We start from the raw sequence: 12,129 nt of genomic DNA on the forward strand, positions 1-12,129 counted from the left end.
GTTCCCATGCAAAACACGCAGGTACTTAGAAACTATTTTCCCCTTAGTTTTTATCCCCATACACAAAAATGATAAAAGTTCTGAATAATCTTTTTAAGGCCTTATAAATTTCATGTTACAAATTCTGGTTTATGACTGTGCAATCAGCCTAATGGGCAATACTTTGTTCAATCACTGTAACTGTCTGTTTCTTTCTACCGCAAGTGACTTACTAGGTTAAGGAAACATAACCCATTAGTTTAAACACCATTCACCAAATAGTTTTTGCTATAAAACTGGTTGAAATGTTGTAAAATTTTGTTGCATCTTAAATTATTTTTTTTGTTTCTTTACAAGTTCCAACCACTCTGCTCATTTTTAACCACATGCCTACATGTGACTGAATTACATTTTTGGTGGTGGTGCATGACAGTTGAAAGATGTGCCAAATGAATAAAAAGAATGAATTTGATGCATCTTACACCATTCATTAAGACTGGTGTATAAACACCAATCTTAATAAATCAGGTCCTAAATAGATTTCTCTGGAACAAGACAGGTCAGCAAGGAAAAGATGCCCTTGATTCCTCTGTATTCCCTACACGAGTGGGCAGTCACATGCTAACTAGATACTTGACCACTTTCAATGTTCTATTGCGCTGAGCTTCTCATCTAGAACATTGCACTTAAATCCAAAATTAGTTAGATAAAGGTTAAAATGTTTTAATTACAGCCCAAAGTTGAATATGTTGTTCCTGGGAGTGAAAAGAAAACCCAAGTCTAGAGGTAATGGTATGCCAAGTCAATACATGCTTTCAGAAGAAATACTAGTTTAATATCAAACACACTGCTAATCAAGAGAATCTGAATAAATTGTCCCCATTTCTTTTGAAAATATTTGTTTAAAAGTTGTATTCCAGGCAAATTCTCGATATTAATATATTAGAAATATTATGATATTTCTAGCAATTACTTTTGCATTACCTCATCTTTAATCTCTAAGATCTATCTTTTTCCATCCCACTAAATTAATCACAGGTTACACTTTAGATGAATGTGAAATCAGGTAATAAAGGGAATGTGTCAGCAGATTTTTATTATTATTATTATTATTATTATTATTATTATTATGCATTTATATAGCGCCATTTATTCCATGGCGCTTTACATGTGAAAAGGGGAAATATAGACAAGTATAGTAAACATGTGTAAGACAAGGGACACACAAGTACATAAGGAGAGGGGACCCTGCCCGCGAGGGCTCAGTCTACAGGGATGGGTGAGGATACAGTAGGAGAGGGTAGAGCAGGTCATGCTGTGGTTCAGTAGACCGAGGATTATTGCAGGCTGTAGGCTTGTCGGAACAGGTGGGTCTTCAGGTTCTTCTTGAAGGTTTCTGTTGATGGTGAGAGTCTGATGTGTTGCGGCAGGGAGTTCCAGAGTATGGGGGAAGCATGGGAGAAGTCTTGTATGTGGTTGTGGGAAGAAGAGATAAGGGGGAGTAGAGAAGGAGATCTTGAGATGATCGAAGGTTGCGTGCGGGTAGGTACCTAGAAGCCATTTCACAGATTTATGGAGGAGACAGGTTGTGGATGGCTTTGTATGTCATGGTTAGGGTTTTGAATTGGAGCCTCTGGGTGATAGGAAGCCAGTGAAGGGCCTGGCATAGGGGGGAGGCTGGGGAATAGCAGGGAGACAGGTGGATTAGTCGGACAGCAGAGTGTAGGATGGACTGGAGCGGAGCCAGAGTGCTAGAGGGAAGGCCAGAGAGTAGGAGGTTGCAGTAGTCGAGGCGGGAGATGATAAGGGCATGCACTAGTGTTTTTGTGGTTTCATGGGTGAGGAATGAGCGGATACGGGAAATATTTTTGAGTTTGAGGCGGTAGGAGGAGGCGAGGGCTTGGATATGTGGTTTGAAAGAGAGCGCAGAGTCGAGGATCACCCCAAGGCACCGAGCGTATGGGACTGGGGAAAGAGAACAGCCGTTGACATTGATGGATAGGTCTGGTGGAGGGGTAGAGTGAGATGGAGGAAAGATGATGAATTCTGTTTTGTCCATGTTCAGTTTGAGAAAGCGAGCAGAGAAGAAGGCTGAGATAGCAGACAGACATTGTGGGATTTCAGTAAATAAGGAGGCGAGGTCGGGTCCAGATAGGTAGATCTGCGTGTCATCGGCATAGAGGCGATACTGCAAACCGTGGGATTCTATGAGCTGTCCCAAGCTGAAGGTATAGATGGAGAATAGTAGGGGTCCTAGGACAGAGCCTTGGGGAACACCGACAGACAGGGGGCGAGGTGAGGAGGTGGTGTGTGAGAGGGAGACACTAAATGTTCGGTCTGTTAGGTATGATGAGATCCAGGATAGAGCCAGGTCTGTGATGCCAAGAGATGAGAGAGTCTGTAGCAGGAGGGAATGGTCTACGGTGTCGAAGGCAGAGGACAGGTCCAGGAGAGGGAGGACAGAGTAGTGTCGCTTGCTCTTGGCGGTTAGTAAGTCGTTAGTGACTTTAGTTAGGGCAGTTTCAGTTGTGTGATGCGGTCGGAAGCCAGATTGTAGCCGGTCAAAGAGGGAACAGGAGGAGAGGTGGGAGGATAGTTCAAGATATACATGCTGTTCCAGTAGTTTTGAGGCGTAAGGGTGAAGAGATATTGGGCGATAGTTAGACACAGAGGATTGGTCAAGGGAGGGCTTTTTGAGGATGGGTGTGATTGAGGCATGTTTGAAGGATGAGGGAAAGACATCATTTGTAAGTGAAAGGTTGAAAAGGTGTGTTAGAGATGGGATGAGGACTGTGGCCAAGTTAGGGATGAGGTGAGACGGGAGTGGGTCGAGGGCACAAGTGGTGAGGTGTGATCTTGACAGAAGGGTGGAGAGCTGATCTTCTGTCATGGTGGAGAAGCTGGCTTTTGCTATCTAATCCAAAAACAGCACGATGTAGGCAAAGGTACCCTAAATCCAACTATGTGTCTCTTAGATTACTAGGTGCAGCCATTATAACACAATCAGAATTTTTAGATTTAGCAATGCAGCAGAGCTGAGAAAGCTAACCCCGCCCACATCAGGCTTCTCTGTGTATATAGCTATAGACAGTGAGGTGCTTATCACAAAAGTGGCAGAGTCGGATTTGCAAGCATGGCATCAAATAACTTTATATTGTAATGTCTCTGTTGTTCCATATAGTAACTAACTAGAGATGAGCAAATAAATTTGAGCTAAATTGAAATATACTCAAATTTTACAATATTCTTTTTTCCACAAAAATGTTTTTTTTCATAATTTTCTTCCATGCTGATTCAGAAAAATGGCAACCATTGGCCTCCATTTTCAGAACCATAGAGGGTCATCAGAAGGTTAAAAAAAGCCTATATTCACATCACTGCTTACCTGTCATGGGTGTGTAATGTCCTGATGTGTCTCCTGCAGGATCTGGGATCAGAAGGTCACAACATTTAATAGATTGTAGGTCCTCTTTAGGATCCGTCTTTTGTTTACCTTGTACTGGAGTGGATTTGCTTTTGTTCGCTGCTGAAAGTTAATGACTAGTGTTGAGCATTCTGATACTGCAAATATCGGGTATCGGCCGATATTTGCTGTATGGGAATTCCGATACCGAGTACCGATATTTTTACAATATCGGACACCGGAATCGGAAGTTCCCATAATATAATGAGCCAGTGTTGTGGCTGTGATTGGCTGCTGAAATTATGTCATCATGATGCGCGGTCTGTGCACATCATGATGCGCGGTCTGTGCGGGCCTGCCGGGGGTCTGTGCGGGTCTGCCGGGGGTCTGTGCGGGCTGCCAGGGGTCTGTGCGGGCCTGCTAGGGCCTGTACGGGCCTCTTGGTGGTCTATGCGGGCCTCTCGGGGGTCTGTGTGGGCCTGCCGGGGGGTCTATGCGGGCCTGTCGGGGGTTGTGTGTGTGCAGGCATCGTCCGATGGGACTACAAGTCCCATCGGGCGATGCCTGCTACAATGACAGTGATTGACACATTAGCCAATGATGGGACAGTAGTAGTCCCATCATCCGGCAAATGTGTTGAATGTAAAAAAAAACATACATACTACATACAACATACATACTACATACATACTACATTCATACAACATAAATACATACTATATACATACTTCATATATACTACATTCATACAACATACATACATACTACATACATACTTCATATATACTACATTCATACAACATTCATACATACTACATACTACATACATACTACATTCATACAACATACATACATGCTACATACTACATACATACTACATATATACTACATTCATACAACACACATACATACATACTACATGCTACATACATACTACATATATACTACATTCATACAACATACATACATACTACATACTACATACATACTACATATATACTACATTCATACAACATACATACTACATAGATACTACATATATACTACTTTCATACAACATACATACTACATACATACTACATATATACTACATTCATACAACATACATACAACATGCTACATACATACAACATACATACTACATACATACAATACATTCATACATTCATACAAAACATACATATAGACATACAGTACATATAACATAGAGTACATACTCACCATCACTTGTCACTTTGATCCCCAAAGCCAGTGTCATCTTTAAAAAATATTAAAATAACAAACAACCGATATACTCCCTGATCCGCAGAAATCCACGAGTGTCCCACGACAATCTCCCGTGGAGAACAGCAGCATCAGCTGATGCCACTGCTCTCTAGGGGCCCTAGGAATACAATGACGGGAGGTAGGTATCCTTCTGCACTGTATTCCTCTGCCACTGTAAAAAAAATAGTCCCTAGTCTCACTTTATGGAAAAAGCTGCGTGGGAACTTTCTCAAACAGCAATGCCAAAAGTGAGACTAGGGACTTTTTTTTTACAGTGGCGGAGGAATACAGTACGAAAGGATACCTACCTCCCGTCATTGTATTCCTGGGGCCCCTAGAGAGCGGTATCCACACTCGTGGATTTCTGCAGATCAGGGAGTATATTGCTTGTTTGTTATTTTCATATTTTTTAAAGATGACAATGGCTCCGGGGAGCAAAGTGACAAGTGATGGTGAGTATTTACTCTATGTTATATGTACTGTATGTCTATATGTATGTATTGTATGAATGTATTGTATGTAGTATGTATGTAGTATGTATGTTGTATGTATGTAGCATGTTGTATGTATGTTGTATGAATGTAGTATATATGTAGTATGTATGTATGTTGTATGAATGTAGTATATATGTAGTATGTATGCATGTATGTTGTATGAATGTAGTATATATGCACTCTGTATGTAGTATGTATGTATGTATGTATGTTGTATGAATGTAGTATATATGTAGTATGTATGTAGTATGTAGTATTTATGTATGTTGTATGAATGTAGTATATATGTAGTATGTCTGTGGTATGTATGTTGTATGAATGTAGTATATATGTAGTATGTATGTTGTATGAATGAGGTATACTGTGACTCCACGACGCCATGCCAGCCCTTCTTGCAGACCACCTAGCTGCCACTCGTCCCCTCTGGCTGGGCTGCGCAGGACTCATGTTCAGCTCCTTCCTCCCCCCAGGCTTACTTGCAAAATGACACACAATATCACCAACAGTCATTGAACCCAACTGGCTCCCTTTTATAGAGCCTAACACCTGATTTGTAATTGCATGCACATTAAACATAAAACTAAGGTGCAATACCACTCACCACCACCACCGGGCAACTTAGAATGAAACACCACGTGTAATAATTCTAATGCCCACCGGGGGCAATCACAACACACTTTGGCACCAAGCCAAAGGAAAAAAAGTTCACTTTTCCATTTAAACTGTCAGATCCAGCCTGGATCATGACAGAAAATAAGCTAATTCAAATTTTGTTTGATTTGCTCATTTATATTCCTAAATGCTTTCACTTTTCATTAATACCACTCACAGAAGAAAGTTTATGAACTGACTTATTACAATGATGGCTTCATATTACAGAACCACTGAATGAAAACCCTTATTTCAGTGATTAAATGGTGTCTTCTAATACTTCTGTCCATATAGTGTATCTCCCCAGCCCCAGAAAATAGCACATATTTTATACTTATTTGTTTAATCTTGTAATTTTGCAATTGTTCTTATTTATGCATAATGTGTATGACTGACAGAGTTAAAATGGCCAATGACACAAGACATGAATCTTCATGTTCTATACATGAGAAAATAGTAGAAACACAAGTTAAATTAAGAAACACAAATATACTGCAATATTTTTTGTTATAAGATAATAAAGAGGACTGCAAACAAGGTTGTGATCAGGCACAGCAAATGCGGAGAATCAATCACTATGTCACTTGCAGCTGATAGGGCTGGTATACAACTGGCAAATCAAATAATATGCAGCACTGGACCAATGATAATGGATGGATAATTCTGGGCTGATAAAAACATGAAATGTCACTGTAATCAATCTAAGCACTAGGGACTTGCAGGTCTGGAGGCATAGAAAAATAACATAATTGTTACCTTGTATTAGCGGCGAAAGCATAACAGGTTCAATAAAATGCTACAGCGAGATAAATCAGTGTGATCAGTCCTGTACAGTTGTGCAAACAGAGCGGGAGAAAGAGTAGTTATAACCCTATGTCAATAATAGGAATATAGAGGGCAGATTAACCAACCATTTAACACTGTAATAAATCACAGTAATTATTCCTGTTAAATCTTGTCTGGTCAATTCTAATGAAAGAGGAGAATAATTCAAAGATTAATATTCTGTTATATGTCTCCTATAAACACAAGCTCACTAATGGCTTATGTAATTATTATCAAGCAGATAGAAATGGTGCAGAATATTACTGCTGCCAACACTAAAAAAAATACACATTACTACAACTATGATAATATTTTGTCATTTAAACACGCAAGATATATAGAAAACATTTGCATTTTCTACTTGCTCTTGGCTTCTAACATTCTAGAATAATAGTAAAATGATTATTGCCGCCATAGCGATCATCATAAAAGAGGAAAATCTATTTACAACCTTAAAATATATGTCACTTGATGGAAAAGACTCATTATTCTGTATTCCATTAATAAAAGTATTTGCTAGTTACAGGGTTGGGGATGTGGGAAGCTCTGGAAATGTGGAAGCATTTGTGAATTAAAGAAGTAAAATGGCAAAGAAAGAGGAAATTCATAACAATGTTGTGAATATATAGTCATAATTCTAAATGACGAACCCTCATGCAATCAATATTCATTAAACAACAAAACTAGAAAAGTATTGTACAATTGTCTCTCAAAAGAAGGCCGGCGTCACACTAGAGAGAAATACAGACGAGTGAGAGGCGTTAAAAAACGCATTGCACATGGACCAATAATTCTCTATGGGGTAGCTCCCACCAGCCGTATTTTTCTTGCGTATATTTTACAGTCCATGTCAATCGCAACCTGCTGCGATTGTCAGTGTACTACGGCCGTAGTACGCCAATACAAGTCTATGGGTGCGCAAAAAATACGCATTACACACGGACAACACGTGTGACTTGCAAGAAATACGCACCGGTGTCTTTTAGAAAAGCCGGCAATTCAGTGCGCGATACAGTAAAATCACACTGACAGGTTTAATAAAGAAACGAAAGAATAGATATATACACATAGAATACAAATATATATATATACATGTCATTGAGACACACATATATATATATTTATATTTCACAGAGTTCTTCATAGCAGAATAGCCGCTAATTCAATTGCCAGCTTCTGTCCTTATACTAAAAACAGCTCCTTGTAGGAGGATAATGACACTCTAAATCTCTAATGGTGGTTCAGACATTAAAATGCTTGTTCCCAATAACTACCTTTTTGTGCCATCCGTACCGTTACTTTCTTTATCACCTTCCTTAAGTATAAACGATTGCCTCGAAAGGTTTAGCCCTACATAGAAGAGTAGTTGTATTTCTTTCTGGAATAAAGCACAACAAGAGACCATTGATTGGAGCATGGGAGATGTTTAGGCAGATCACAGGGTTTGTCTCACATTTTCATAGAAGCAAAAAAAGGGAAGATCATATGGGTCGCCCTCCCAGGGCAGTGGGGTACTCGGTACCGGGCCGGTATCTCAGAAGGAAGTGTCACAATGGCGGTGACCCGGTCCGTGGCCCTGGGCACCCATGTAAAACGGATTAAGTGATGGAATAAAGTATATGAGTGAATGATTCGTGATGCCACCTGTGGTGTTCGGCAATGAAGATGTTAAGCCGACGCTGCAGACAGATCCTCTGGGACAGATGGTGTGGTGCAGCAATGATGTTGTGCCCCTCCACAGGTAGGGCAGTTGTCCCAGGGCAGTGAGGATAGGTGTTGAGGGTGTAGTGTCTGGCACAGAGATGTAGCAGTGCTGATGGGGGTTGCAGGAAGAAGGCAAGGACACAACAGGGTGCAGTTTCTTTACCTTTACTTTGCTTGGCAATGGTTATATGCCGTGGGCATGCACACTTAGAACAAAAATGGGACTCTACTGCGGTGTCAGTCATTTGTAGAAAATGATCAACACATGCGCAATGAATTTCTGTGTACATAAGATGTCTGCAGCTCTCTGCCTATGCTTTCGTTCAGGGTACCAATACATTCGTATTTGCGTAGTAGTCCTTAGATTTGTACTCTATATGCATGCAAGAAGGTCCGACGCTTGCGCAGTTGAGATTTGAATAAAAATTGAACAAAAATTTTATTACTGCGCTCCTTTTGTATAAGATAATCGCGTTTATACCTGTGCTATAGCTAATGACACAGGCACATATGCGCATTGAGACTTGTATTCGAACTTCATTTGCATGTAAGATGGCCGACGCCTGTGCAGTTGAGCTTTGAGTAAAACTTTATCACTGCGCTCTTTGTATACAAGATGGCCGCATGCGCAGTAAGTGTTTGTTTGTATTTAACTTTATTGCTGGGCTCTCATTCACACAAGATGTCCGCGCCCAACGCTTTCCATGTGCAGCACTGCACGCCATTCATCTTAACTCTCTCTCTCCTCCCTTCTGCAGGTGAGCCATATTCTAATTATTTGATAAGGGTATATATATGTTCTAAACGCCCAACATAGCATGCTATTTTTTCCCTGAGGAAGCCACCTTTGCGTGGCGATACGCGTGGGATTTCATCCCACACTGGGGCTCTCTTCATCTTGGTGGCGCTGCTGGTCTTATTATTTACTCTGGGGCATAAAATGATCCTGGCGTCCATACAGATTTACTTGTGTGGTTTCACTCACCATTGCTCTAACTTACCATTCAGCCAGTTTACAGACAGTTAACCCCTGTTCAGGGGCCAATCTCTGTTTTATTTTTTTGGAAAGAAAGGATAAATTATTTTATTATCTTTTCTTTCCATCATAAATGCTGTTGGATCTCTCTTTGTTGGTAGCGTATTCACACCCTGATATAGGTTGCATACATTTTTGTATACTGGTGCATATTTATCTATGTGTGACTCATACTGATTTGATGGTGTGTCTACTCACACATTGATTGTGTGGTCATATATGTTTAAGCCAGCTATTTTTCTTATATAGCGCCTCTGTGAGTACCCTGTGTGGTTTGCCACAGTCTCCATATTAAGGTGTGGCATTGTTCTGGGCTTCTTTGCACTAATTAGATGCAATTTTAATTGTTTTTATACATGTTTTGGTTTTGTCATGTATGTATTCTTGTTTCGGTCATTAATAAAATTAAAAAAAAAATTCATATCATTGTATTATTTGTGCAATTGAGGTGTTCCCTCTTTGTGGGTATGATCTTCCCTTTTTTTGCATCCATTGTCTCTAGCATATCCTGGTGAACCCTCTTGTTCTCTTACATATATTCCTGTCCATGATTTACTAGTGGTGCTTTCCACTCCCTTTATGCATACATTTTCATAGAAGGGCGTTTTTGCATTCAAAATTGGAGGATGTCTTTAAAAAAAGTTTTACTTTGAAGTCACCAGAATCAATACGGAAATAATATTTCTAACATATTTCAATTTCAAGTTATCCTATATGAATTGCAATAGCATACGCAATTCATACCAAAATATACTCATGGTTCACTTTATTAGGTAGCTGTTGACATTTACTTGTTAGCTTATCAAAGTGGAAATAACTCAATGAATAAAAGAAAAATGACAAGATCAAGGGTGTCTTCCACTCTCCAGCTTAGAGTGCAGTGCAAACTGCCCATGATCAACAGTCCTGTTGGAAAAATGTTTTGTTAATTAGAAAGGTCAGGGAAGAATAGAATGAGCAGACTTTTTCCAGTTGACAGGAAGGTCACAATAAATCAAATAGCCATTCTGACGCTGGTCACTACTTACAGATGTGAGGCTGGGTAGTCAAGAGGTCCGAGGTCAAAAACCAGGAGGGTATGTCATTGACAGAGAGGTGAGACAATGGTATAGTCAGGTCACAGACCGGGATCAGAATTCCAAGCAGATAGTGGATCATGGTAAAAGGGCTAGGCAAACAGATGGTCAAAGTCAAACCGAAAGTCGAGCAGCAAAGATCAGAATACAAAACTAGGCGCACAGAACAAACACACACCTCTTGAGCTAAGCTACAATTGGCAGGAATCTGCATCAGAGAGCTGGTTAGATAACCAGGTAATTACTCTGAACAGGAGATACATAGAGAAAACCCTGGCATGTCCTGGCCCTGATTGGATGGCAAAACTGTCACTCAAAACAATGACAGCTCAGCATGCCCCAGTTTACGATTGGACTGCTGAGCTGACTGTTACCATACTGACAGCTCACCACTACCCTAGATTGGACTGCAGAACAGTCATTCACTGTATCCAGATTCACCGATAGGCGGAATTGTGACAGGTATGTGCTACAATATTGGTAACTTGAAGTGTCTGAATATAAATGTATAAATTTACAACAACCACAATGGGTTACACTTCTTTCAGTTTGGATCAGAAAATTATTACTACAGTTGGACATATACATATCAAATAAACACATGAGCTGTGTTTTTGGCACTCATTAAGCATGGTTACCTTTGAACATTGTTTAAATATTGAGCCAGCATGTCATGTTCTATAACAGGGCAGGTGGGTTCTTAACTAAGAGTTTTCAACACTTTCATTACCTCCACAGTCACCAAGTCTCTATCCCTTAGTCATTTTTGGGATGTAGAGCAATGGGGAAAAGATTTTAAACAGTAAATAATTTATTTTCTTTAAATCTATTCTTTATGTGAATAAAAATTCTCCGATGTCACCTTTGGCACTCAAAATAGTCAAAAAGTCAAAAGATTTTTAATTCACAGCTGACAAATGAAAAAAACAGCAAATTATTTCCAACGTTTCGCCACGTAGGCCTTTTTGTAGGATATTTATTCATGGGACAATAAAATAAGAATAAACAAAAAATCAGCAAGAATATGTTATATAATTAGATCATGTGAACAATGTCATAAATAAAATGTTCATCACTACTAGAGAATTACACAATTTGTCAATTAAGGTAGTAATATAATGTGCATAAATCAGTTTGTTGAAAAATTCTTAACTCAATGCTGGTGTGAATCATCGTCACAGGTATAGTTTAGCGAAACGGGTCGGTCAATTTCAAAAGTCGCCGACTTTCGCAAAAGTCGGGTTTCATGAAACGAAACCCGCCCATAGCGTGAGGTCGGCCACGAGGTCGGCGACCATAGCACCAAAGTCGCGTTTCAAAAGATGCTTCCAGCGCCCTTTTTCAGCCAATGATGGAGGACACACACTGTGGGCAACGCGATGACATAGGCAGCGGTCATCACCATCTTTGAGAAGGGGATGCAAGTGATTGGCTTACTTTGTGTGGTGTCACAGGGGCTATAAAAGGGCATGCTGTTGTGAGTTCATTTTCCCCTTCACTACTGAGGCCCGAGGAACTCCCTCTTCTGGTGAAGTAAGGTAGTGAGCCTGATTGTCAAACACCTGGGGCTGATGATGATGATTGGCTGAGTGGAGTTAATGACTGGATATAAGGCTGCCAACACCCTTCTGGCCTGCGGGTGATTTCTCTGTGGACTTCTAGGAAACCAGTCTGATTCCTGCTCATCTAAAGCTA

The 12,129-nt window shown here is 40.2% G+C and overlaps 1 long non-coding RNA gene across 1 annotated transcript in view; it reads right to left on the reverse strand.

The window, feature by feature from the left end:
• Positions 1 to 7,997, reverse strand: part of LOC141095360 (uncharacterized) — a 171,217-nt gene extending 163,220 nt beyond the window's left edge. The window contains exon 1 of the long non-coding RNA XR_012233358.1: positions 7,893 to 7,997. This is a non-coding gene — a long non-coding RNA (uncharacterized lncRNA). The remainder of the gene's footprint in view (positions 1 to 7,892) is intronic.
• Between the last annotated feature and the right edge of the window lie 4,132 nt (positions 7,998 to 12,129).

This window comes from Dendrobates tinctorius, unplaced genomic scaffold, assembly GCF_039654945.1.
Source record: "Dendrobates tinctorius isolate UK_male_01 unplaced genomic scaffold, ASM3965494v1 ptg000069l, whole genome shotgun sequence".
NCBI classification, from domain to species: Eukaryota; Metazoa; Chordata; class Amphibia; order Anura; family Dendrobatidae; genus Dendrobates; species Dendrobates tinctorius.